Below are 25,304 nucleotides of genomic sequence, written 5' to 3' on the forward strand. Positions count from 1 at the left end.
AAATCCTGGCACAAAATGTCACATCAGCACTTTGCTCCCAGTGCCTTGGCCTGGCTGAAACCCTCCATTTGCATATGGGGAGAAATCAGAAACAAGTTCATAAAACACCAAATGCCTGGAAAACATAATTATTGGCTAGAGTCTCTTGAGCAGCTTGCTGAGCAAACTCAGCAGAGGGGATATTTGCAGTTGATCAACTGTTCCCCCAAAAGCAGAAATAACCACAGTATCTGTTTATTGAATCCACAGCCACACACGGGCTGCATCCCTTCCTGGCTCTATAAATCTATACAAACAAAGTTGTACATAACCAGATGTTTATTTTATTTTTTTATCCACACTGACCCATAAAATCTACAATATAGTAGATCAAATGGTGGAAACTATTAAAAGTTGCTCTAAATAAAACTGGTACTGCCATATGTTTTGGGTCTTCCTCCATGTGAAGCTCCACTTAATTCCACAGGTGTAAATATGGAACAACCCCACCTAGATCAACAGTTATTCCACAGATGCAGAGGTACAGACTTTTCTTTTTCAAATGGGCATTTGAATTTGGTCCCTAATGTTCTGGGGACAAATACATGTCTCCAACTTAGAAATTCAAAACAAGTGAGGAATGTTTTAATTCGCTGCAGAAGAAAAGTCTGGCAAAGACAACCCAAAAAATACTTGAATGTTACATTTGCAGTGAACTCAAGCACACAGGAACGCACGTGCACTGCCAGGCAAATATCCGGCAAGTTATATTTTCACAGTACCTTCTATTTCTGCAGAATAGTAGCTAGAAGGTTCATCATGAATTGTGAACAATGGGGAATCTGACAGCCCATACCTCAGACAGCACACAACATATTCCAGCATCACGTGAAAATTCATTTTGTCACTCTGACACCACCTGAAAAAAATGCCTGAGGTACCTCCTACATGAACTCTGATAAACTGTGATCTTAGAAGAGGGAGAACTTTGGGTCCCAACTACGCCTCAGGCTTTACAAGCTGCCACACTTTTCTTTGGCTATTTTGCAATGAATTAAAGCATTTATTACACTTACACTTCTGGTAGTAGCCTAAGACTACCAGCACGGAAAGTACATGTATGGTCATGTATGAGCTAGGGAAAGAAAAAACATGGCAAAGGGGGTGTCTGTTGGGGCACAACAGCAGTGAAAGAAGAGGATATAATAGTTATGGAAGGAGGACCCCCATTCCTGGTCTACTGCGTAACAGCACCGACTTCAAACATGGTCTTGAACTAAGATAGCAGATCACCAAACTCTTGTAGAGCTCCACCGTGCAATCAGTCCACATCCCACAAAACCAACTCTGCAGCAGTTTATTTCCGTCACACGAAGGATACCACAAGTCCTGTGCATCACTGAGAGGGCTGCAGCAGAGGGTGATGGCTGTGCTGGGTCAGATGAATCCACCTCACAAACCAATCCCACAGCCACTGAAGAAACACCAACAATCCCAACAACTTATGCAGACCTGGGGATCTGAGCCAATGCAACACTAATGAATGTTTTATTAGCGAGTTCCATAGTTTTCAATCAGGATTAGCACAAAAAAAAAAAAAAAGTTTATCCATTTTATACCAATCATTTCCTCCCTTTGCCTTCTACACGCGAGAAGATTTTTTATAAAGCACCTTCAGAGCCCTACATAAAATCTGTTTGAGAAGTGCCCGCTGTTAATTTTATTGTTGTTAATAGTGGTGCTGTAATGTATTTTTCAAAAAAACTCTACAACTTTTACATGACAATGGTAAAAGGTTCATTTTAAATAATCAAGAAAGAAATAATTTCCATTAGATAAAGCAGTCAATAGCATCAGAAACGTGGCTGCAATTACTTGTTGCACTTTACAATGAAATCCTTGTAGTATAATAACCGCTAGATGATGAAACACATTTTGTCTCCATTTCACATGACTGACCCCAATTTTACCAAGGACATCTGAACACATTTAACATACTGAAATCTTCCATTAGGATAATGAAAATACACATTATTGAATTCTGTATTTGCTTTATAGTGCTACAAATAGCAAATTCAATCTTTCTTACTTTTGGTGGAAACTACACCTGCATAATTGTTCACATTTCTCAGAGGCTGGAATAAGCTATGAAATGAAGAAAGAGGAAGATGTTGACCCCGCAATCCATTATGAAGCACTTATGTGATTTTATTTGCTGTATGTGTTCAGTAAAAAGCTTGTGTATAACCTAGCAACCTACAAAAGATAGACAAATATCCTCCACCCCCCCTACTAAAACAAATAAACTGTGATGTACAGTGCATAGTTAACAACAGGTGCCATGGTGCAGTAAGGGAGCAACTGCCAGAAGTTATAGCCATAGAGGGAAACTCTACGCTGCTTAGAGATAAAAATGCCTTGCTTAAAAATCACCATCTCATCCACAACCCTAATATGGAAACCCCTTTGCTAGCCCTTTTGCTAGCCTTTTTAAGAGGGGAAACCACTCATGGAAAACTCCTATCAAAGTCAGAAGTCTGCAGTTTTTACTTGTTAAGTGCCGATGACACCTACCCTTGTACTCGGTCCCACATCTGTCTTTGCTTTGCATACAGCAATTTGCTTTACTGTAGACCTTATGAGACATTCTCATCTCTCTTCTTATCCATAGATCTCAAATCACTGAAATTGAAGCCTTACGACTGATGTGCCCTGGGAAACACTAAGAATTGATTTGTGTCAGAGAAAAAAAAAAGAAAAAATCCAGTCCTCTAGGCTTCTGGTTGAATACAGTAAAGACGATGCTTGTAGACTACTGGATATGATAAACATTTCTATCTCTTTTTTTAAAGCCACTGGCTCAATATTTTCTTTTCATTAGCTTTAAACTTCACTGCAGTGCTAGGATTGTGAGTCATACTTGCAGAGTCCCTGATGTTTCATTTGGCTTCTATTTCAGTTGCTTGTACTCAGACACCAGGAGAAATTGAAAAAAATAGCCAGCCATCACCCCACTCCTCTCCAGAAGCAATGCTTCATGTGTAGTCACTTTTTTCCTACTCAAAAATAAGAGTCCAATCATGGATCACAGCTTTCATCTGTTAAACGTTGTTCAATATAATCTTCTGAGACATTTACATGTTATGTATTCTACCGTCATTGCTCAAAACAATGTATTAAGTCTGTCTGGCAATGAAATTTGGATCATTAACATCAACTCCCCTCAACAAAAGAGTATCCCTTTCCCTCTGTCTCCCTGCTGCAATTCAGAATCTCAAACAAGGGTTCACATTGCTCTGTGAATAGAAGGAATTTAATCTCAGACAGATTTAAAGTCTATTCTCATACAGAGAAAGCTTTGATGTTGAAAATTACAACACAAGTCAACAGGAAAGACATTCAGCACTCTGATTGCAATCCCAGCATCTGGATTGCAAATCTGCTATACTTAGCTGAAAGATGGGTATGACTGACAATGAAGTTCACCGTGCAAAGACAAAGTCTGAGCTTCCAAAATTCCAGAAACAACCATGTATAATGCTAGCCAATATCTGGTAAATATACCTGTCGTGGTTTAACCCGGCCGGCAGCTAAACACCACGCAGCTGTTCGCTCACCCTCCCCCTCCCTCTCTGGGACAGGGGAGAGAAATGGAAAGTGAAGCCCGTGAGTTGAGATAAAGACAGTTTAATAAGACAGGAAAATAATGATAACAAAAGTAATAATAACAATAATAATAATAATAATACAATGGTGATAATAGGAAAATAATAATAATATGTACAAACAAGTGATGCACAATGCAATTGCTCACCACCCGCTGCCCAATGCCCAGCCTAACCGAGCAGTCCGGCCCCCTCCCCCCAGCTAGCCACCCCTATATATTGTTTAGCATGACCCCAGATGGGATGGAATACCCCTTCGGCTAGTTTGGGTCACCTGTCCTGGGTCTGTCCCCTCCCAGCTCTTACTGCACCCCCAGCCTGCCTGTTGGCAGGACAGAGCAAAAGGCTGAGATGTCCTTGGCTTGGTATAAGCACTGCTCTGCAACAATTAAAACATCGGGGTGTTATCAGCACTCTTCTCATCCTAAGCCAAAACACAGCATTCCACCAGCTACTAGGAAGAAAATTAATTCTGTTCTAACTGAAACCAGGACAATACCACAAGACAACCAGGAAGGAGCGACATTAAAAGATGCCTCAGACCCTGGATTCAGCTGCTGGACATCCACAGCACTCAAACTTCCCCCAGAGCAGCCAATGGCTCAATCTAACTGGAGTATTTACCAACAATGCAAAAGCACCAATAAAGTATATATGGATCAGCAGCGGTGCAGAGAAGTTTTGACATAAGCCATGTCTCTATTTGTGGCGGCTGGAGGCACAGCACGCTATAGGCACTAATAATTCAGTGTGCTCCTCTGACAAGATGTTCTAGATGATGCTCTACCTTTGATTCAATTTTTCTGAACATGGCAGTAGAGGAGATGGAGAGAACAAAAATGTAGTGCTCATGACTTACAGCCTCACCTAAAGATAGTGGATTTTACTGTTGTTTATCTATCCTGCATGACTTTGACCTTGTGTAACCACACGACAAGAAGGCAGTGAAAAATAAGAACCTCCTCCCAGAGTGTACTTTTTTATAGTTACCACAGACAAATGTGTAATTGCAAATATCTAAATACAAAGCACTGAAGACCTTGGAAGGCAAATTGCCTTCATTTGTGTTTATGCGTGCTTCGAATCTCACTATCTGATCTCTAATGCAACCATTCAGACTTACTTTGAAAGAAAAAATGTTATTGCATGTTGCAGTCCGAAAGATATATTAAAACTTACAGACTCTGGTTTTCTGGCTTTCACCAGAGTGCCAAATTTACCTCCATCTACTTCAGCTGACGGAAGCTTAGTTACAACAGTGATACATTCGAAGAAGATCCTCTCAAGGCAAAAACCTGTTCCGTAAAGCACAATCTGAGCTGCGATTGAAAGGCTGGCTGGAATTCTGAAACCATTCAAGTTAAATGGATTGATTAAAGAATAATTTCAACTATGGAAATTCAAGTTAGAATGGTTCCATAGCAGTCACTTTGAGTGATATGAGATGTATTCTCCATGCCATTACGCTACTTTTCCTCCAGTGCAGTTCTATTTCAGTGTTTACTAATTCCAGTTAGAGGGAGGCAATCAAAATTAGAGTCAAATGGCTCTGATATAAAGACATTCTCAGACTTCTCCACTCCATTAACATCAATTTCTGCACTTCATTAACACCAGTCTTATGCTGGTGTCACTGCATTGGTTTCGAAGGATTTACGCCACCCTGATGTCAGCATTAAAGACACAGGAAATCAGACCCTATTCCTGTAACCATTTTTTCTGGAAAATATTGCTTCCCTCATTCAATTAATACAAAAGTGACATAGCAAGAAACATACGACTATACTGGGAAAACGTGATGGCCGAACAATCTAACAGACAAGAACTGTATTTAGGTTCTGACCCAAAGTCTACTAAGTCAGTGACTTTTACATCAAACCCTTTACTCTCTCTTTAACCAATACTCTCAGCAACGAGGATGCTCTCAGTTGCCAGAAGCAGCATTGCCCTGCAGTGCTACATGAATTGACCACTGAACTCTGGTGCATAAAAATAACAGAACTGATAAAGACACGGCAGCTATTTCCACTGTTGTCCATTTCACATTAAGCTAGTGATTCCCACATAAATTGAATTCAAAGATGAGGGACTCCATAATACAATATATGACAGCATGCAAAATTTTATGTAAGCATATGCACAGATGCACATTTGTGCACACAAAAAATCAACTACATGTACCACGGAAGACAATCAGGTCTATTAATTTCAAGTCACTGAGAATTAGACACGCTGAGATGAAACAAAGAATTTGTGTAGGCCTCAATATGCTTTAAGTAAGGTCTAAAATAAAAAGATGTGTGGGTCTGAAGTACAGTAGCCTTTTAGATATTTCAAACACTGGAGTTTAACAGAATGAAAATGTGCCATAGTAGTGTTATTCGTAGAAAACACACAGTCCAGCCTATTTGTACGTGGCTGTGAATAAACAGTTGACATTCTCTGCATTCACTCTGAAATGCTTACATAAAAATTTGTCTGTGACATAAATAATCTAGTAGCGTAAATTCCCAAATGTGACAACTTTTGCAGTACTGATGTCTAATATTTTCAAACAGAATCAAGTACAATTAATCTTCTCATATAACTATAACAAATAGAAAGAAATAGATAGCAGAGTGTGTTAGTGGTTATCAGAAACAAGTGCAGTTTCCACATTTCACATAAAAATGGGTAGATGATACTAGCAGAAAGGTACAGAAAATCAGTCAGAAGACAGGGAAGCATTTTTCTATTTTTAATGCAAATACACAGGAAAATATCATTCCAGCTATGTTGCTAAGTATGCAGTACTGATGCTGCTGAACAGAAACACCCTGTTGAAATGTTTGACAGCAAAAAATCTTGAAATGGGCTTCATTTGTTCTAGTTTTACTGAATCTCAAAAACATTAATCATCTACCAGAATATTGTGATTCCATCCATTCCCAGAAGGATCTAATATTCTATCTACTCTGTGTACAGCACTGGCCCTTCAGTCTTAATTAGTGAGTACAGGACTCCAATAATGAAAATAAATGCATGTTGTAATTACCATGACATGATTCTCAATCAATTATTGCCACAAAATGAAAATAGTGCGTTGCCTCTGAGGTCAAATAATGTTTTTTAGAGATCCCCACTACGCAAAGCTGTACTTATGTCCCTAATGCAATATACCCCATGTAGTTCTATCAAAATGAACAAACCTGCTTACAAAGTTGTGCAGGGTTTACTTCTCATCTGCTGGCATTTTATTGTTGTTGTTTTATTTTAAGTAACCTCTCACATGTGCAGGATCCTCCAGAAGAACGAAAGGCAGAATAGCTGCTGAGACTTTAATTCAGCAGATCACCAATACCACAAAGGCACTGTACCTCCTTAGGAAAATAAACCGCTATGACCACATACCATTGCAGTAACAAAGATGATTTGGAGATGTGTTCAGGTGGCTGTGATTAAACAACTGCCAACTTGCTTTGGTCTGTTCAACATGAAAAGTCTGTCATATGGACTGACCAGCTTAAATTTTCAAGCAGACAAGATTAACGACTATTTATACGTGTGAGTTACCAGGTCTGCATATGAAAGTGCAGATCTTCCAAGTTGGCGAAAATACTCAAAAAAGCATTTTCGTTTTCCAGTAGCAAAAAAGTTTCAAATCAAAATAAATGCTTAATTCATACGGAAATATGAAATCCATGGGATTAGACTCAGCAGTATTATACCAGGAATGCAAAAATTGTGTTTCAGTATTGATTAATGCCAGCAAGGCTTGAATTTGCATGTAATTTATAATCACTTCCTTCAGTAAATGCCTTCATTTAGTATTATTATGAGTTTGGCATGACAAGACTATTACAAATCACTCTCTATCAGGAAGAATCAGTAAGAAACACACCATTTATTGGGAAAAATTGCAACAGACATGATTGGGTGAGAAGGTATAAGCTTGGTTTATGTAGAGACTGCTGTACATTACTCAAGTGTACTGGTGTCACGTGCAGATTGGGAAAATTATTAGTTCTGCTTCAATTGTGTTCACAACATGCTACATCCAAGCACATGGAAAATATAGTCCCTTCTCTCAAGGAGACTGCAGTCTAAATAGATTCTCTTGTACTGGGCAAAGGATAAAGCCAGGCGAGCACTGGACAGCACTAAAGGGAGGTCAGGCAACAGTCTATGAGCCAACCAGCTTTGAAAACAGCATTAAGCTTCACAAGCCAGGCTGTCAAGAAAGGGACTAAGAGCTCTGATTTGCATGCAGTGATAGATTAAAATCAGACAGCCGAAGTAGTTACCATCCCTACACCATCTACTCCATTCCCATGACGGCAGTTGTCATCCTGCCACAGCAGAGACAGCTGAATGGCTCATGAAGCAGCTCCTGGAGTGCTCAAGTTTTCAGCTTGGAGTATTATGTCTCCAGTTTGAGTTTAACTTAATATGCGTTAGAAGCCATTCATTCATCTGCCTTGCAGAGGAGGTAATCTCCATCACAAGGGCAGGACAGACAGCTTGAGGGCCGTAACCTCTTCAGCTGTTTTTTGCCTTTAATTTGCCACAGCTTGCAAGTCACGGACCTCAGGCAGGACCCAAGTCATATGGCTGTATTTTGACAAAGCACTTAGGACCAATGAAATCTGTGCAACAACCGGTGATTAAAGGCAAGCAGGTGCCTAAACACTTAGTTGGATTGAGATCATTTAGCTTAGACGAAGATGCTGGACTTGTCTTTAACAGCTCAGTTGCTGAAATTCATCCATCAGGTGAATATAGCGCTGTCTCTACCAGTCTGCATATTAATTTTTAAGGCTTACTTGTGCAATTTTAGATTCTCATATTAAAATGCTATTTTGAATGAAAAACTTTAACAACAAATATTGCAAAGATCAGAGAATTCCACTAAACAGGACAGCACTGTAAATGCAACATAAATCAGAAGAGGATGTGTAATTCTTCTGGCCTTTATCATCCACACTGAATTTGCAAATTGTAGATCACGGCAGATACACAAACATTTTCTCATTTCGAAAGAAGCCCATGCAAGTACCACATGCTGTGAAATATTATCTTTAGAGAATTGTTTTGATAAAAACAAATGGCCAATCCTAAAGATTAATGCTTCATATGATGTACTCAGGTTATTAATCCCACCTTCTTCTTTCCATTGGCCCCAGTAGTGAATGGTTTCTGGAAAACTGCATGGAGCCAGATGGTTAACTATTGGAAATCTATACTAAAAAGATTAATGTTACCCCATGACAGGGATCAGTCATTTGTAGAGATTTCCTAATACAAACGGTGAGATTTGTTATTCTGACCGGCTGGATGAGCCATACTCTGAGGAGAGCCTAATTAGTTCTCAAAGATTTTCAAAACACTGGGGCCCAGCTGCTGAGCTGCAGTTCAACATATGAAGAAAATTACACAGACTGGTATACAAGGAACACCAGAATCTAGACAGACGGGCATCAGCAACTGCTCTTCAAGCTGCCTTTGAATTGTTCAAACTAACGTGGTATGTGGAAAGATGTCAGTACCCTGGATGAGTTAAGGACTTACAAGTAGCCACTGGAAAAACTCCAGTGCCAGTCAAGGTGATTAAATATCACAGTCTTGGGTGCCATCACTCTTTTGACAGAAGAGCTATGCATAGCCACGGTCTGAACACCTACCTACGCAGATCAGTCTCAACAACAGCCCACTCGAATGTGCAGTAACAAGTTCCAACCATCTTCCTATCGTACTTTTATGTGTAAACTAAACATACTGCAAGGAAGATGAGTATGAAAGAAAACTGTGTTGTACACAGAAGTTGCTAAGTGCAAACATTACTTACTGAATTTCACAGTAGCCCTTTTTCCAGATGGATGAAAGAACTGATATGTCCAAGGCCACTGTAATTTCCAAACCACTTAGATTAAACCCCACTGTATTCAGGAAAGCAGTGAAGCACATGCTTTAAAGTGAAGCACACACTTAAATCCCATTGACTTCAGTTATGCATGTGTACTTACACGCTCTCCTGAACAGAATGGATGTAAGCATGTGTTTAAACTTGAACCTGTGCTTTGTTGAGATGAGACTGTGAAGAGAGGAGAGTGAAATTTAAACTGATGTGAGAAACACCACTTTTATCACTAAGCAACAAGGCCTTTCCATCAGTGCAGAACACATCTAGGTGCTTTGGGGAAAGAAAAAAAAATCTACATACAAGTGCTTTTCTTTTCCCTCACAATGGAATGAGAAGTGAAAAAAGCAAAAGAAAAGCCATTAAAATTGAATGTTTTTATACAAACCATACAAATGCTCAATTCATCAATATGAAAACACTGACAATCTTGAGACTGAGGCCAGGACAGATGTTAACTTTATAAACAGCTGTTGCAGTTGAACACATTGCAAACTCCCCACTGGTTGTTATTGCTCCCTTGTCAGAGGTTACCACATGTACAGCACAGCCAGCAGAAAAGATTGTGTGAGTACACCTTCATTTACCACAGACAAAATCAATGGCATTAGTTTTAAAAAGCAGAAGGCTGCAGTTATGATTAAAACTATTCAAAGCTAACTGATGAAGTAGTTGCAGGAGTACCTCATGGTACAGGCAGGAACATTCAGATAGGGAGTAACTACAGCTGACATAGATAAAGGATGTCTTCAAAATTTATATTTTATATACTCTCTATATTTATTTACATATTTTATACACATAAACTATATAAGTATGTACTTTTTATACTTCATATTCCATACTTAATAGTAATATGTCATGACTTCTTTATAAAATTAGCATCTGACAAATAGGACCAGTTCAAAAATGGAACGTCACAAGAATTACATTTATTTGGTTCATTTTTTGGCATAAAGAAAGGTCAGCTGTAATGGGCTAGGCTGAGAAACAAATTTAAGAGCACATGGGAACATCAGTTTTGCTATATATAAACTCCCAGAGTAAAGCAAACAAACAAAAGAAACCATCACCAACAAAAAAGATATAGTACTTTCCTAGGGGGTTATAGAGAAAAATAGGACTCGTATGTCAGTCCTTAATCTACTGACTACGTGATTACTTCCTAAATAAGATAGGCCACACCATTAGTAGGAGAAACCTGACACAGCTCTGGTGAAGCTGATGGAATTAGACTGGGCAACACAAAACCTGAAACTCTGGTCCCAGACTTGTACAGTTTTTGTTTTGAATCCCATACCCTTCTGCATTCTTCAACACAATGACTAATGGCTATGGACAGTAACTCTGAAATAGCTTCTAATTTTTAAGATAACCCATCTTTTCTACTCCAGTGGTTTACTTTTTCATCTCACACTTCAAATTTAACTTCAGTTATGAGCAATGAGACAAAGGAAAGTTAACATACATATATAGAATCTAATGAAACTCTCAGCTTCTGATTGAGATCCTTCCACAGAACGAAACCAGAAATCGTGCTGGTACTATACAGAAATTTAAACCAATAGGCTCTGCACTTCATCCCCAAATTCTCTCCCCTGTAATCCTCTATCAACTATACCATATGCATGATTCCTGATACAGGAAAACTTTTTCTTCCAGTGTATATGCAAAAGTTTCATGAAACAAAGTGTGATCAACTTAGATTAAATCAAGACACCTTAATTCAGAGAAGTATGAACTTTAAAAATAGGTACTTATCAAGAAACTGAATTTCTAAGTGGCATCCCCTTTGGTGGTATAAATACCCAACACTGAATAAATCAAGAGAGCATCTCGGAGAAAATATTGAAATAGCACACAATTTGATACCACTGCAAAAAAGCAATCAAAGCATAGTATGGCAATAAATTAATAATAAAAAGTTATATATCTGTACCAGACTAAAAGTAATTTTGTAAGTCAGCAGTAAAAAGTTAAATAAACACTAATTTAACATGTTTTAGATGCAGCAGTCAATGGATGAAATATTTTATGGCTTTTACAGCTATATGAACACAGTCAGCTGACATGCAAATTGAAAAGAAAAAGACGGGAAAGCCACATCCCTGGTTCAGGCCCCAAGTATGGCAGAAAGCATGAACACAGAAGCATAGCAGAGAAATAGACATCAGGGAAGCTGTTTTTAAGGGAAAACTGCAAAAGGGAGTTTTGATGCAATGACCTCTAGATAATGGTTGTGACCTATTTTTACCATGCTATCTTTCTGTGTGCTTTTAGGCAGCACAATTGTCCTTTAAATAGGGAATGGGCATTTCATGTTCCTCTGGGGTATGCACAGAAAGGAAATGATTCGTTCCTCCAAAGAGGTATCCTCTATCAGAAGCATGTATTTCCAAGCAATGTGGAATGAGGGAGAGAAAGCTGAGAGGAACAGAACAGGGCAGCAGTGGAAGTTCTGGAGATCACCACTTCTCAAAAAAACCCGACTTTCAATTGTTCACATACATATTCATAGCGACATCAGGCAGAGGACCCCATTCACAAAGGTTCCTGGAGAGAACCTAGAAACTTTAGAGAACAAGGCTACCAATACTAAAAGAATACCATGATTAATTTTGTATTCAAAATTACACATACAAGTGAGCTGATGACAGCATGAGCATCATAGCTATCCCATGTGCTGTCTGAAGCTTTCTTTATCTTTTTAAAAGTCACGGCAGGAATGAAGTTCAAACCTACCTTCAGGTAAAGAGGACTTAGTTATTATCACGTCAGGCATTTAGACTGAAGCCAGGCAAGAAAAAGAACTTCATGATTGAGCTCAGAAATGAATGAAGAGCAAATTTGCAGTGGGTTTATAAAAACTAGACAGTGATAGCAAAGCAGAGGGAGGAAGAAAAACACAGGGAACTGAACAATAAAACTGAAAGCAAGAAGCAACGACTAATGACTACGCAACCAACAAAATTAATGAACTTAGGTTTTTGCTCTGAAAGGTACTTAAGCAAGTGCCTGTTGTATAAGCCAATCTCACTGAGTTCCTTACGCCTAAAGGCTGACACAGAACTGATAAAACTGTTACCAGGTCAACGCAACAACAGCATTCTCCAAAACTGTCCTTTAAATAAATGAACGTAGACATTTGGACATTGATGGTTTTCTAGTGAAATACAATAAAAAGTCTACTGATTCAGTTGGAAGAAAGTTCTGTGAACCCGTGAAACAGTCTGTAAGAAAGAACAAGGCTGCTAAATGGACTCTTGATACTAATTCATAATGATGTTGTCCTTCTATTTACTGTTTCTATACCACAGGTAACTGAAGTAAACAGTATATACTCAGTAGACAAATAATAACAATAATCTGCAAATTACTGGGATATACTGGGCAAACAAATGATGCTAGGAATGAATGAGGAATAAGAATCACTGGGAATCACAAGGTAGGGACATGAACAGAGACTGAGTTTCTTTTCTTTTGTCAGGGTCAAGAAGTGCTTCTACCATAGAAGAAAACAATGTCATCAGGTGTGTTGTGTGACTACCTCAGAGGGCCTTCAAGGAAGACATTTTGCTGTTGACATCATCTGCAGGTTTTTTATATATATATATATATGTATATATATATTAAAACCACATTAAATTTGCATCCACTTAGATGGGGAAAAGCATGGCATATGAAGGAAGAGAGGGCTGAATTAATATTCATAAGTAGCATACTGGAAAAATGAGGAGGAGTTTGGAAAGGCAAGGAGAGAGATCCATCAGAGAGACCTCCTGCATAACAAGCTCAGCTCTCAAGCAAGAATTGCAATGTCCTTCCCCATCTACACTAAATATCACCCTGTTCTGAACAGCTTTTGGATTCCCCACTCCAGGGCACTCCAGGGAGGAAACTGTTTTGGCTGAAGTTCGGCAGGAGCAGGTGGCATTCACCAGCTGCAAGTAATTTTGCTCTTGTTGGCATCACAGCAGTTCTTGGACTTCTCACAGTTTGTGTTCAGTGGGGAACAGGGAATGGGGAGGGAGCAAACAAGTCCTTGGTGGTGTTTAACTGCATCCCAGGTTTCACGGCTGGCTCTTCCAAGCTGGCAGCTCTAAGCAGACAGCAGAAGACACAGCGCTTTCAGAAGGTGTCTGCTTGGATTTGCCAGCAAGGGGTTCAGGTTTTCTTGTGCTTTTCAGTTCTCTGCTGTAAAAGCACATCGCCTCTGACACAGCTGCCACTTCAAGGTGGAAACAATCCTGTGAGCCAGATGTTGCTATTGCGGGGGAGGCAGGAAGAGAGAAGAAGAGGGTGGCTTATCAGCAGGTGTAAGTGATCTCTCTGCAGATGGACTAGCTAGCATCGGAGCCTTTCAGAGAGCCCCAAAACAAACTCCTTCTCCCAGAGTCTGTGCTGCCAGTTTTCCAGCTTATGTGCATGCACATCTGTACAGAAATACAGGGGGCTGCAGTTCAAAAATTTCTGGAGTTACTGCTATACTATGCTGTGTGAAAGCACAGTAGTACAAATAACTTCAATTAATACCTCTAATGATGTATTTCATTATAGAAAAAAAAGTGGAATCTGGATACCTTAAGGTGTGGTAGTTCCATTAAACTGTTTGTCTGAATTTAGTGATTTCCATCTTCAGAAGCCATCTGAGAAACAAAAAGATAAGCATGGGAGTGCAAGAAGAAGTGGTAATTTTCTTCTGCATTTTTCTTCTGTGCACAAAACACAGCAGACAGAAGTGGAATTTCCAAGAGCATCTCTTCTAGGGAAATTTCTGAAGTGTTCTAAAAATCTTAAACCCCTCTCTTTTCTTCCTACCTCTTCTTTCAACTGTGCAGCATGAAAACCCTTCCATCTGCCTTTAAGAATGATTCCTTGAAACTGCACCATATTCCTCTTGCATTCATTGACATGCCCAACAATCCAGCCCTTCATTGGAAAGGCTTCTTTCACTTCCAAATGGCACAGTGTCATCATGTGCTATAGCGATGCCACTCCAAACATGAACTGCACTCTCTGAACCAGCTTGGCACACACATGCAGGGCAGAGTAGTCATTTTTTCCCTCCAAGCTTGTCTTTCATCACCATCTCTGACAGACACATCCTCCCTGGCAAAGGTTAGCACTTTGCTAATGAAGTTAGCTCATGATCTTTTATTATAGCTGGTGTCTATTCTGCTGTTTAACAACAATCTCTTTTCATCTGCAAAGGTGGGCGAAACAGTCAACACTATTAAAAAGTTCTATTACCGTAATAGCTAGAATTCTTCACAATCTACCACAAACCCACTACACAAATGCACATCTCTGTGCTGAAGAGCACTGTTCTACAGGCCACTGCATAAACAGCTGAAGCACTCAAAATACATAAATTACTTTATCCTCATTCACAAGCAAGTGACTATCACATTTTTTTCCTAGTAATTCTACAGCAATGCTACATAATATGGCCAACTGCAGCTTTTATATGCCAACCATGAGTTTGTACTTAAAGCCTATCCAGTAATGCAAAGAGATCTCTTGGAAAACCCTCCAGCTCTGCAGTGAACAGTTGCCATCTTCCAGCAAAGCTAGACAGCAAGCTTGGTAGTGAAAGCTGCACTGATCTGATTGCACGAGTCGAAGGAGTACTCAATATGATGCAAGATGGTTTGGAACAATAGCATTTGCTATAATGAATGGTGGATGTGGCACCCACATCCCTCTGAAAGAGGGAGAGTTCAGAACATCAAGTGAGATGAGATGAGATTTTGGGAGGTGAATAAGCTCCTTTGGCTGAATGCACATTAACCCTCAGGTGTAGTGAAGAATAAAGCAATTGGTATGATTTTTTTAAAAAACAGATTTGCCATTATTAAAGAAAAAGCTGTCAAAGACCTTCACTTCCTAATGGTCTGATAATGTTTTCGTATAGACAAAGCACCTCAAAATATTTATAACGAACCATTAAGGCATGCATCGCAACTTTACAAGCCTTCATCTAATTACTTCCACCGAAACAAACACACAAATCTTCCAGCTCCCCTCTGCCACACACACAGACTCTCCGAGCACCAAGCCTTCAGCAACCTTTCTCTGATGGACACTTTTTTTTCAGGAAATGACACAGTGACATAGGTAAAAGGTGATTTAGATAGACTGCTGTGTCACAAATTGTCAGGATCTGATTTAAAGACCTTGCCTTTGTCAAGAAAGACAGTTGGGTGTCTGCTTTAAAGAAGTACTGGGAATATTTTCATCAAAGGTTTGAATTGAAAAACAGTGGGAGGTAAATATCTGAGATGTTGCCAAGAAAGACCGCTATATCCGTGCAATTACCATTAACAGGGGACAGCAGTGGTTCAATGAAGTAATTCAATCTGGTGTCCTACATTTTATCAGACAGCAATTTTGAGTTCTGACATAAAAGGCTGAGAAAGAGGATTGGACTCTATTCTGGGAAATTTAGCCTTAAATTCTTGCAATCAGGAGATGTGTTCTCTGCTTCAGGTACCATCCTACCATCCCTCCAAGTGACTCGAAAGAAGAATATACTAATATTCACCATAACACTAGGCACTCACATAGGAACGATTCTTACTTTGGATAAGTTTCAGAACTGAGCGCATGCAATAGTAGGGCAGTGATTTCCCTACTTACGCTATACAAGCATTTAATTTCTTCTAAGTTTAACAGGAAGAAAAAAATAATCTGTTGTTTAAAAGGTAAAATTGTAAGGTGTAGCCTGAATTGGTAAATGTGCTTTTCCAAAATACAAGAAATAGGGAGAGAGAGTATCTTTTCAGAAAATGGCAAAATGAAAAGATTCATTAAGTTTGCATCACAGTAATACCATCACGTGGCTTCTCCTCATCATTAATCCAGCCATATATATATAGACCTACTTTCTTAGGGGCTTTTGCACTGTCTTTCTCCAGAGTAATCTTTCCAGTTAGCCACACGACAGTAGTGTTGATTTCTGAGGTCACCAAGTTTGCACAGCAGCTTTGTGTTTCACCTCTGCGAAGCAGACACAAACAGCACACAGCTCCTGTGCTCAGCAGCAGCTCTTGATGCCATCTCAGCACAGCACTCAACATTTTGGTGTCCCCAGCACAGCACTGACCCAAACCCACTTTTCAGGGAAGCCACCAGATTTTGTCATTTTAAATCCTTTTTTATTGCAGTATTTTTGCCATGATCTCTCCTGTTTACAAGAGTGTATTATTTTATATATTCTCTAGTTAGATAATGCAGAAATCTTGCAAAATCTTCCAGAACTCTTCCATTTTTCTTAAATGAACATGGGATAAAATATGCATTTTGTATTTTCTTAACTAAAATTTCACCACAAACAGTAACATCAGCAGATAATATGCATCATAAACAGTCCAGTGTTGCTCTTTCTACTTGCATTACAAAAAGGATTCCAGCCAGACTCTCATATCTTCAGTTAATGAGCAAACTGGCTCTTGTTTTGTGCAGAACCTGGATAACAACCTCTACACAAGCTGTTCAAAAGCTACCAAACCAAGACTATCAATGAAGCACCCTACACTCATGGGATATATACCTCTTTCCTTCTCATGAAACAATATAGAATCCCCTTTAGAGACCCAACACTATCGTTACTCCAAAAATATTAAATATACAATGCATTCCTTCAATGCTATTGAACATTCTCCTTAATGATACGAAACTGAGACCCTTGTAAGATGGAGGCTTTGTATATGACAGCTTAACTGCTTGCAATCAAACTAATTTGCAGTACGATGACCTGAAATGAGTTTAAAAGCACCATAATGCATGTTTAGCAATCAGTGTAGCAATTCTTTATTATTCAGGTTCACATTTGCAATTTGTGTCACATGTTATGGGAAAAAGAAAGAGGGAGAACACAAAATAACAGTTCTTTTGTTTTGCAAGAGATGATGAGCAAAAAATATACTTATTCTAGGCCAATGACAAAAAGTAATAAAGATGAGCTACATGTAACATGGGGCATTAGAGACCAAATCTTGACTGACAGCAATTCTTAGTCTTTCTGCTCCTTATATAGTTCTTATAATCTTCAGAAGTGGAAATTAAAAAATAAAAAATTGCTTATAAGGGATCATGATGTGAACTTTATAAATTGATTTTTGTTGAATATTGTCTAAAATGTAGTTCATCTGAAGTGTCAACAAAAATACATACTGAATATGCTCCAAGGTTTTTGAACAGCAAATGATGCTTCTTGCCAACTACTTGCAATGCTCATCTCTATTCTGCTGCTGACAAAAGTTAGAGTCTCTTCTGGCAAATAATGCAGATTTTCAGATCAACTCTTCAAATACATAAATTTCCTAATTTCCTTCTTTTCTTACTTCCTTCCTTTCCCTAAGCCACCTCCATTCATCACATTTGTTATTCTCAGGCAAATGACTGGACTCCAATGAGGTAAGTGGTGAACCATACGAAGAAGCAGAAGGAAAAAGGGCTAAAAAGTCCAAAGTGTTTGGTGAAGAAACAGGAAAGCACTACATGTAACACCATGCCACAAGAAAACCCACAGGAACTACGTACAAAAGGGCACCACTGAGACAAAGGTATTACACAAATAGGAAAGATTTAGTTGTACAAAACAAAACAAAACAAAACAGCTAAATTCTAACAACTAAAGCAGGAATGGGCAAGGAGGAAGGCCACTCAGGACAGCCAAGAAGCACACTTTAGGTCAGCATTACTCTATTGGAACTAATATCTCCTTGGGGTCATCATCTCCTGAATCACCAAAATTATCTGGGAGTCTGTCCTAAAGGAATTAATCATTGCATTGCCCTGAGAATGAAAATCAGTCATTCAGCAATGAGACAGTAAATCTGAAAGATCAAAAATCTCTCAGTTCTTCTTAGCTGGGTAAGAAACTACTCCTGTAGCTTAATTTCCCCTTTTGTTTTGGATTTGGACAACATCAGTTCACCCAACTCAAAGAACTGTAAGGATTAACATTTGTAAATGCAAAACATCATATTCAAATAGCACGAGCATGCATTAGGGCAGGTTTCTAAAGTGTCCAAGGAGATACTACTCAGAAGGCCTGCAAAAATAACTCAGACCAACATCTATGTTCAGAACAGATCTGAGTAGAGACCTGTCTTGACTAAATTCCAGCCCAGGTAACTTATTTTGCTTGCCTAAACAATCCTAAAACACTGACTTAATCACGTTTCTTTTAACCTCTAGAAAAATACAGAGTTTTGTTCTCCAAAAACAGTTGTTATGCTACAGCTACTCTCATCATGATTAGCAGGTTGCTGGAAATGCACATATGCCTGCTTTTGCTGTTCTTTTTGCTTTGGTGGTCATACTGTTAGTAAACTCCTTAATGAGTCTCAGTTGTCCCTAGGAACAACACTACATTTTATAAATGCTAAAATTAATAGACCTGGGGTAGGTTTTATTAAAAGCAATGTTTTTATTTGGCAATGATGATGTCTCCCTTACAGCAGCATTTTCAATGGCTCCTGGACACAAAAGACAACACCTAACATATTTCAGATAAAGAAACACCTGGGTTTCCTGGTCTCACTGCTCTGCTGAGGTCTGCAAGTACTAATACATGTAGGTAATGATCACCCACAGAGAGATTTGTACCGGGAACCTTGTCTACCTTTCCTGAATTGACTGTCTGAAGATTCTTCTGTTGTCAGCTTCCTTCCTCCAAAGCACAAGCACACGGAGATTTTTAGAGCGAAGCTAAAATGGATTTCAGCATAACCTCTGCAATAATAGTTGGTAAAACTAATTACAGTGAGAAAATTGGAGATCATTCATTACCCTACTAAGCAAATTAGGATTTGTTAACAATGATTTATAGTGCCAAATGCAGGATAACAAGGATTGTCTTTTCAACTGAATTCACAGAGGACATGACAGTTTATTAAGTGTGGTGCATCCAAACAGCCTGGTGTTGTAGTACTTTTGTAGATCTCACAGTATTTAGGAGGTATAAACACTTTTACATAAGCAAAATACATTTAAATGTTTGCCTTCTAAAATCAAGCACTAAAGGTAACCAAGTAACTTAACCTACATGAAAAAAATACTTTTATTTAGCAACATTACTGAGTACATGAACTAGCAAATTATTATATCCTATACCACAACAGCCAGCTGATTTTTTCAATCTATTCCACATGATGCTTTTTATCTGAGCTGCTTGCTCCTCTCCTGTGGAAACTAATGGGTCTTACTGTAATCTAATGTTGAGTCTTTCAACACACTCCTACCTGAAAAGAGTCAACATCACCACCAATTCTACCACTTCTAGAAACCAGAACACTGGTAGAGATTCTACTTAGCATTGCTGCCAGGGCATATAGACCAGGCAACGAAGGAAATCTACTGGTTTAAGGGCTGCATTTGAGAATGAGAGCCCAGAGCATGTGCTGGTACAACAGTTTGTGTTTCTTCTGTAGGCTATGTCTTAGGTGAAAATCAGTCCTACTGTACTGTGAAATAGCTGGCCTTATCTAGGCCAAATACTTGTTCCCCATCGTCCCTATCCTCATACTGCTGGTGCTCCACTTACTCGCCTTGGGATGAGTTTTTAGAGCTCCGAGTAACACAACGCAACACTGCACAATGCAGCGTCCCAGCGGCGTGCTGTAACTTCGCAGACATCTGCTGAACTGAACCCACTCAGGGCCAAATCGGATAGCGCAATTGATTAACTAGAGCCTTTGGGAATATGCTCACAGTTTATGTTTGTCTGAGTCACCAGCCCATGTGCAAATCATATTTTTATTTTTTATTCCTTATTTTTAAGGAGGAGTAAGACCATTATTTGGTAAAAAAAGTGTCACCGGAGCATCCTTCTTGCTTCCAACCTCCCAGACTTGTTTCTGTTACCAGCTTATTACCAAATTCTAACCCATTTTGAAAATCCACAAACTCTGTGCTTTTTTTGGGGAGGGAAACTGCTAATCACCATTCCCCTCCCCACCCCCTCAACCAACCAACTGAATGAAACCACAAAACCTTCAGAAACTGCCACAAAGATGTGAGAAGCAGACCAATCCAAGAAACAGAAACAAGTTGCCAGGAACTAAAAATGAACCTAACTATCTTGGAAGATGGATTTGTCATTTAAAAATAAAACTCAAAGTTACTTCAGTTTTGATTTCTGTTCTTTCTTTAATGTGAGTTGGGCTGGGTGGGAGATACAGAAAGAAAACTAGCAAAAAACAATTTCCATAGTCAGATAAACAAAAAGCTTTTAACTATTACTCAAACTCCAATTGCATTCTAAAACACCTCTCTCAACCTTTAAAAAATCATAGATGGCTAAACAATATTAAAAATTCAAATAAATTAAGTTCAAGTAACTTTTTAAAGCTAGAAAGTTTTTTTCTAAATACGTTCTAATTAACTTATGTGACTTCTTAATGAGCTGTAATGTACCTGATCTACCTTTGATGATAGACAATGATAATTTTCAATGCAAAAAAACAAAGACAACTGGGAGATGTTCCAGGAAGTATACAGTTATAATTTTTAGGGCACACCAATATTAACAGCATGTCCAAATGCTTTATTTTTACATGCAGCAATCATAAACTGGACCACAGGAAACAACGTTAGACCAGTGCAAAAGGCTTAGAATATTAGGTCTGACTTTCAACTTTGTCTGTTCTTTCCTCGCTATTGATTTAATAATACGTAAAAAGGACAGGAAAGTGTCCACTCTGACAATGAGTGGCAAGTCAGGTGAAACAGATTCCAGCAACAGTGAAAATGGCTTTTCAACAAAATCTACTGAACATTTTAACACTTGTGAATGAAGTGGAAGATAGGTTGCTCCTAACTAAAGAAAACATGGAGAGGTACTTACAAGTCCTCAACAACTTTGCATCATTAGCACTCATTCAGTGGTTACTCACACATGTCCCACTTTGCTGAAAGCACCTAATTAGAAAGCCTGTTTAATCAATGGCAGTTCTGATCCTACCAGTTAGGCTGAAACACTTAATGGAGATTCCCAACACTCCCTATTGACTGCAGAGTGAAGGTAGATTGTCAAAGCTGGCAGCGTGAATGCCCTCCCCAGAGCATGCAACTTTTTCCTCTAATGTTTATTTTTCACGAAGCTAACACAGAGGAAACACAAACATAAGAATCCAGTCTCCATCTTCCCAATTCAAAAACTTACCTAGTGACAGCATAACACTAGGTAAGATTTTAGCCTTCCTCACTGCTACTGGAAGTGCATAATGAATTTTTAAGTTAGAACAATCATACAGATAATAGAAAAATGATTTTGTATTACTGGGAAGCGTCAGGTTTATAAACATTTCCTTAAACACTCAGTGGTCTCAGGAGGCTCTCTATAAAATGAAAGGATCCAAAAATAATTTTTGCTTTGCTGTGCCATGCACTGCCTGCATCCACACACACCGCAGGCACATGACTCTCCATCAAACCCTAGTGCCTCGCATAAGCAGTCCGTAAAGGAGATTCCAAGTCTGACAAGAATTATTTGCATTTTGTACATGCTAGGTAACATGCTCTAAAGGTACAAGCCCTTCATTCTTACCAAATACTGGGGGAGAAAAGCCAGTGTCCCCCAGTGAACATGTTTTCCCCTTTCTGCCCACAGTACAAATGATGAGGTACAGAACAGGGTAGATACACTGTTGGTTGCTCACCAATTACATCTCTCCTACTGTAATTACACTAAGGTAAGTCCTGCTTACATGAATGAAAGCAAAATCAGCAAATTCAAGTATTAGATTTAAGCATTCCGCCTCCCCTCTCCCCTCCAATAAAAAAATGAACTAGCTCTGAAGCTTCACATCTTATTGTTGTGACTAGTTCACGTTTTTGTTTCATATAAACAATTCTTATTCCTCGTGCAAAAATTTCCATGTAAAGCTGCTATTTTTCTAATAATGCTGCAAAGCAACAGGACAAATTTGACATGAAGGATACTTACTACTCCAAAGTCAATGAGCAACTAATAGAGAAGTACAACTCCTGGTTCATTCAAGCTTTAAAAAAGAAACAAATGACAGAAAAGATAGCAATACTTCATTAATACAAGACACATTTGCTTCTGCCGCCAACATTGGCGATAGGTTTCATGATAAATACATCATCTCAGTCTGCTTCCCTAAGTAGTAATTACAGAGTACTCTCTTTTCAGAAAAGATGATTTTCCCCAGCAGAGAACATAAAGGCACGTGCTGGTGGAGAGGTACTTCTATCAAGAAGCCAATGCTCCTGGAGAAGGGAGACTGAGAAGGGTAAAAGCAGTAATGAACCCTGATGATTAAAGTACAGATCTAGACAGAAGGAAAAGATTCCATTAATTCTTAGATTTAAACAGCAAATATTGGCTACTATTCATACCTCAGTATTCATTCATTTCAGAATAAAACCTGCCTCTACCTGTGTTTCTGCTTGCTGTAGTAGATGTGCTTGGACAGTGAATCTGGTACCAGTCCATTTTAACTTACCTGGCTGCCTGTGTTTGCTGTGGTGCGCTGTAGTATGCGATATTCTGTAGTCCAAAGTACAACATATATTGATTGGTAATTTCCACAGGCAAAAGATTTATTGTTGTCTATTTAGCTAAAAACTATTGTTGTTTCATTTGAAACCAATGTCCCTTGTTTTGATGTTCTGGGTTAACATTAAACACTAAAACTAACAGTCTTCTCTAGTTGAAAGCTTTGACAAAAAGGCAATTCAAGCGCATATTCTTTTGCACTTTGATAATACAATAATTACTTTTATCAGAAACACATGCTAAGTGGATCATTCTGAAGCATTTTTCTCATTGTCTGGTACCACAAAACACATCTGGGTTTTATTTGTCCCATGTAAGTTAATAAGGGTATGGACTTTTTTAAAACAATAAGCAAGATAATACTAAAAACAACTTTTCAGAATAAGAAGAGGAAGGAAAAACCCTTCAAGTTTTATCCAAAACTGGGTACGTGTAAAAGTGGCTTTACTGAAGGACTTTTTTGATTACCAGGCTATTAGTGAAGAAGGAAAAAGGAAGTTAAAGAAATCCTCTTCCAGTGACTATACATAAGAAACTGTATTGCATTAATGGAACCTAATAAGGGACATCTCCCCCACCTACTCAGATCCAAATCAGGATAATTTAAGTGCCAATATATTGGCACAAGAAGATGTTAAACTTCTTCTTGTTACTAAACTCCTAACTTGGTAGGAATTGGAAACTTTCAAGCTTTTTGCTGGAGCATAGGGGATGTTGACACCTTCCAGATTTTCACTTTACTGGACCAACCCACAGACAGTATGGTGCAAGGAACAGCAGATGGCTTTTCTTCTGTTACCTCTGCTTCCTAAATATGAATCTAAACATTGTTTTTAAAACATGCATATTCAGCTCCCACTATAAGGAGAAAAAGATTTATTTATATACGTTAAAGCCTTTCATCCCATATTATATTTGTCCCATTCCAGAGCATCTCTGTATATGTTCATATGATTTGAATTTCAAGCGCCCAGACAAAGGAAAGCAATTTGCTCTTAAGTACAGAGTTTTAATCTTAATGCAAGATACATGTTGAGCCATTTGATATTCTTCCCTTCCTACCCTTCCTCTTAAAAATAGACACAACACAAAACAGGGAAAGCGCTGACAAAAAATAAACCATTTTTTTCCTGTTTCACAGCTTACCTTACCTTACACTGCTATGGGCTTTGGTCTAATTAGAAAAACTAACACGTCTTTTCCACTCAGTAATGCTCTCTTCACACCTTACCACTGGCAGGAGAAGGAATATATAGTCTGTGCTGAAGTCCAGGGTAAATCCAGCAGGACATGGCATTTCTCCACGTATTAAGCAATTTCTGTGCTTGCATTTTACACTTTTCATGTGAGGTCACACATTACTCAGTTTAATCCCATATCTTTCTTATAGGATCACAGACCTCTGAAAAAAGACTAAACTTCACCATGTACTAACAGAAGACAATTATGTTCTGGGAATCTGACAAGAGAGCAACAAAGTTTTTTCATCATGTAATTGAATACTACATAGTTTTCTTTTCCCCAGAGTTTGATGAAAAGATAAAAGCAGTCTTTGATTATACTATTAACTATACAGAACAATGCTACAGAAAAAGTCTTGCTGCATTTTACTCACCTGTTTTTGGACATATAAAATCTGTTTCTCCTACAGATATTATGGAGGCAGAAAAGACATGCTTGGAGAACACAGTGTAAGTTACAAGTTTCAGGGAGTATGAGCATTTTAAATACAAATCTTGGAGGAAAATAAGGAGTGCACTAGATTGACTGCAAAATATTTCTTACTCACAAAATTATCTGCAAGTAGAATGCATATTGATAAATGTGAGAATAAACACATAGAAACATATAAATACAAACTGTTAATCAATAAAAGGACATGCAAATAAATAACAACAACAAAAAAGACAGACAGATCAATTATTAATCCAGTTAGGGACCAATCCCATTCTCACAACGTAAAATGTGAATCTAGCATAAATACAACTACAGCTGTGTATTCCTAGATCACCTGTGATGATGCACGGGACTTTTAACCAACAGGTAGAAATCACTGTGTCGTGTTCTCTGGACTGTGGTACAAGGGAGATAAGACAAGACTGCCATATTGGGCTTTTTAAAGTTTATGAATCAATGAGAATTGGTATAAAGGGAAATCAAGATCCTACCATCTCAGATTAGAGAGCTGATAAGACCATGGTTCATTTTATTTGCTATAATTGTGTAAATTAAA

At 38.6% G+C, this 25,304-nt stretch overlaps 1 protein-coding gene across 7 annotated transcripts in view; it reads right to left on the minus strand.

The window, feature by feature from the left end:
• The window catches only part of AUTS2 (activator of transcription and developmental regulator AUTS2), a 763,436-nt gene that overhangs the window by 393,410 nt on the left and 344,722 nt on the right, over window positions 1–25,304 (minus strand). The gene's annotated exons all lie outside the window — the stretch shown is intronic.

This window comes from Aythya marila (assembly GCF_965140915.1).
Source record: "Aythya marila genome assembly, chromosome: 20".
Classification (NCBI taxonomy): Eukaryota; Metazoa; Chordata; class Aves; order Anseriformes; family Anatidae; genus Aythya; species Aythya marila.